Here is a 4,429-nt window from a genome sequence, read left to right as displayed (position 1 = left end):
GCTCCGGCCACCCGCCACCACGCTCTCTAACACACGCTGTCCTCTCAACAGAAAATGACAGTAAGTAAAAGTATTGGTAATATTGGCTAAACATCTGTCGAACTAAATATACGGAATATAATACACACTGAGAGCGATGGATAAGAAAAGTCAGTTTTCTATTTGTTAACAGTTCAGTGGCATAGAGAAGCATGTGTCGGGATGTTTCCTTTTATGGTTCACTGCTCAAAAACAATAGCGTGTCACTTGTGTTCCTTTGTCATGGCCCAACGCAGCATGACAGCCGCCATTCATAGGTCTTCCTTATCATGTGTAAAAAAAATCGCTTACTGGTGCAATAATTCGTTCGTCCTAATTACTGGGTAATAACATATCAGAGGAAATAAACAGAGGTAACGTGTAGTCTAGCAAGTGCTTAGTCTACTCTGTTCTGGAGTCATTTACTGTGAGTGATGAGCGCGGAATGGACTGGCTACCTGAGAGTTAGTGTCTGTCTCACCAGCGTTCAGAAACAAACACAATCTATGTTAAATCTTTGACGGTGTTTCTGCTTTAGTCTTTTCCTTACTGTAGCAATCATGACCTCGTCACTAAGACGCCATAATAAGAAACCATTTCCCCCCAACCGGGCGATGAAATAATGTTTAATTCTCGAGTTTTTATATTCCCATGAAGCAAAAAAAAAAATAATAAGTAATGTAGTAAAGAAAATCGAGGTGTTAACTTCAGCTAAATATACGTGACCAACTGAGTGATATTAAGAGAACTTTTCACAGAATTCGAAAAAAAAGCAAATCAATTACTAGATTTAATTTCTTCAAAAAAGGAAAAGAAAAAAAATATCCTTCGACATTAATCCCTTGTGTACGGGGTCACTTCTGAGCTGAATAAAATAGCGTATTTTGTTTTAAATATAATATTAAAAGTGACGCCTCTGTAGTCAAGGGTTAAGGATATTTTACTCTACTCTTCCTTCTTTCTTAATGGTGAAGGTCTCCATGTGGTTAAGCCTTCATCCTCCTGTGAATTATTCCATTATTTCTGGTGTCAGGCTAGAGATCCTTCGACACTCTCCCCCAAAAAGTCCCTTCACCCTAACCTACCCCAACCCCCTGCCACCACCCCGTGCCCCCACCCAGGTCACCCATTGCCCCATACCCATACCCCCACCTCCCCCACCTCCCCCACCACCCCTTTCCGCACACCCTTAACCCCGTAACTTGGCCTTCTGGCACTAACGACCAAATTTCACACACCATCGTCATGTTCGGTCATGTGGTGGGTCTCTGAGTATTGTGAGGTCAGGGTGTGCGTTGAGGATCATCTTGTGTGGAGGCCAGGGCATGAAGGCTCACGTAGGAGAGCAGAAGGAAAACGCATCCATTAGTAACCAATAGTGCCCAGATAGAATACAAAAGCAGAGGCACCCTCCTGGGCCTGAATATATCCACCAGAGGTTACTCCCATCATGTCCACACCAGGAAGCAAAACTCAAGAAGAGAGTTGAAAAAACTAAACCACCTTAACGCGCTTCCTTAGAAAATTTACCTCCGCCTGATTCCATTATTTATCATACCAATATTAACTTACCCAGCAGTACCTCTTCACACTATGAGCACCACCCAATTATTAAAATTGCAGGTTGTCTAAATCTCTAAAATGAAGTCCTGAGATTCGTCACAGGTGGAAGATACCCCTTCACCAGAACCACAGCTGATAACAAAGAGACTTGAGAATAAAACCCATCAACCAGTAGCTGCACACCCTGGACAGAAGAGTCTGGCAAAAGATAGAACGATCAGGGCAAGAACTTCTTCGAAGACTCCCGCCAGACAACGACAACAACCATACATGGTTCTCAAAAGGTCTATTATCACCCCCGATTTATACGGCCGGGCAATAAACAACCTCCCTAGACCAGTATCCGCCAGTAGGGTCGGCGGAATATGAAACTTGGCTCTCAAAACACCCTTATACCGCATGGCATAGGGTAGGCTGTCTATTGCCTGTCTATTTCCGAACTCTAACTTCCTTCCTCCACCCCTACTCTTCTTTCACCCCTTCCATCTCTACAAAAAAGAAGAGCAACGTAGGAGGCCAGAGCATGGAGGGTCAGCAGAGCACGAGGGTCACGGGTCACATAGAAGGCCAGGGTATGGAGGAGACACAACTGGTGGTCTTCCTTCCTCTATTTATCATTGGTTTTGTTGGTGGGAGTTAGGTTAGGTTAGGCTTGGGTAGGTTAGGTTAGGACGGATACTTGCATGACAATACCCCTATACAGGCGCCTGTTGACACGTACTGTATAGAATCTATTCTCGCTAGTTAGTTGGAGCCAAGACGTCCATCAACAATAGTTTTTTTGGAAATTTTCATTAGAAAACAGTAAAGAAAACACAATGTGGGCGATGAAGTTGAATTGGAGAAAGAGTGCTGGAAACTTCCAAATACCCTTTTCAATTATTTTTTTTTATGTTGAAGATCTTGAGATGCACTTAAATTATCTAAGATTAATTAGGTCATTTTATATTTCGTACTGAATCAAACAAACAAGGTGATTGAGATAATACAACCCTAAGACGTGAGCAACCATAGTAAACAAGACTAAACATAACGTTGAGATATTTTGCGTCTGATGGTTCCCACACTGGCAGAATTCACTACAATATGTGCTCGACTCCTCCTGTTGTCCCGAGGTGTTTGAGGTTTAACCTGGCGTATCTGTTTCTGTCACATATATATACTTGGTCACACGCATAAGGTCGAGGGTCGAGGTCGTTGATTATATGTTGAAGTCCGCGTGCTATATGGACTAAATGAAATTAGTCGGTAGTCAGGTCAGAGGGTAAGGTGACCCAACCTTCTCACCTGGTTATCAGCATATACCTGGATCACGCGCAACTACAATGATTTACTTGCATATATATATATATATATATATATATATATATATATATATATATATATATATATATATATATATATATATATATATATATATATATATATATATATATATATATATATATATATATTTTTTTTTTTTTTACGGATTAGACCACCAGGGCACAGGTAAACGACCCATATAAGGGCCTGGGGGGCATAATAATAATAATAATAATAATAATAATAATAATAATAATAATAATAATAATAATAATAATAATAATAATATTAATATTATTAATAATAATAAATAAATACAAAATAAAAAAAAAGATCAATAGTAAGAAACGATATACAGTATGTATGTTGTGTTTTCAAAGTAGCAGAAACAATTGAAACCTTGCAATTGTATGTAAATGAGGCAGAAAGTCAGATCAACAGCCTGGGACTTGATCCCAGTTTTCGTGATGCCATATGGCAGCAAGGTCTACCATTTAGACCAGGGGTTCTCAACCAGGGGGGAATTCCCCCCAGGGGGGAATTCAGGTTTTCAGGGGGGGGGGGAACTGATTCGGGAGCAGGAGATATGTTCGATGAGAAATCAATCACAGAATTTTGGCCCTTGATGTGCGATTCCTACCCAAAAGTGGCAGAAAGAGCTATCCGTGTATTGCTTCCGTTTGTGTCGACATATCTTTGTGAGTCAGGCTTTTCAACTCAGTTGCAAATTAAAACGAAGCAACGTAGTAGATTAGAGGTAGAAAATGACCTGCGTTGTGCCCTTTCAAGCACTCCTCCGCGTATCCCAGAATTGGCGAAGAAAAAACAATCACAGGTTTCTCATTGACTGTAATCTTCATCTGAATAAAATTAATTACAAATTTACAATATCCTGGTATTCTATTGAACTTTTTGTTTATTGCATTATGCTTCAGTTTGGTCTGTTAAGTAATTCATTATAAATATAAAAAACTATTTTACTTTTATTCAAGTTTTATAAATCCATCAACATTTTCAATTGGCATTTAATTTGTAAAACTCCACTATAAAAATAATCCATGTAAAATTGTAAATGTATATGTACTAATATGGAAAAAATAAAGGATTTTCAGTATTATATGCATATTATTTGGAATGCACTTTTTGAGGCAGACAATCTTGGAAAGGAGGGGGAATGACATTCTGACATATGGTGAAAGGGGTGCATGGGGCAAACAAGGTTGAGAACCACTGATTTAGACAATACTTTATGTTACCAATATCTTCCCAGGCGGTAGTACCTCCCTGTTTGATAGCTGCCTACTACCTAGTGTACTACCTAACATTACTACTTCCCCATAATTTAAATTTTTTCTTTGTATTCTTCCAAAATATGTAATACTTCTTTATTGACCATTTATCTGATATTACCAAACAGAAGTTATAAACTCAACACTTAATATACTGTGAGATATTCCAGCACGCTGTCCGACCATCTACTCTACTAGCATGAGAGTGATGAATAAGTCGACCGATCATCACTCTTGACTTTAGTTAAAAACCA

Source organism: Homarus americanus, unplaced genomic scaffold (genome assembly GCF_018991925.1).
Source record: "Homarus americanus isolate GMGI-L3 unplaced genomic scaffold, GMGI_Hamer_2.0 scaffold1220, whole genome shotgun sequence".
Classification (NCBI taxonomy): Eukaryota; Metazoa; Arthropoda; class Malacostraca; order Decapoda; family Nephropidae; genus Homarus; species Homarus americanus.
Note: the sequence above shows the minus strand (reverse complement) of the source record.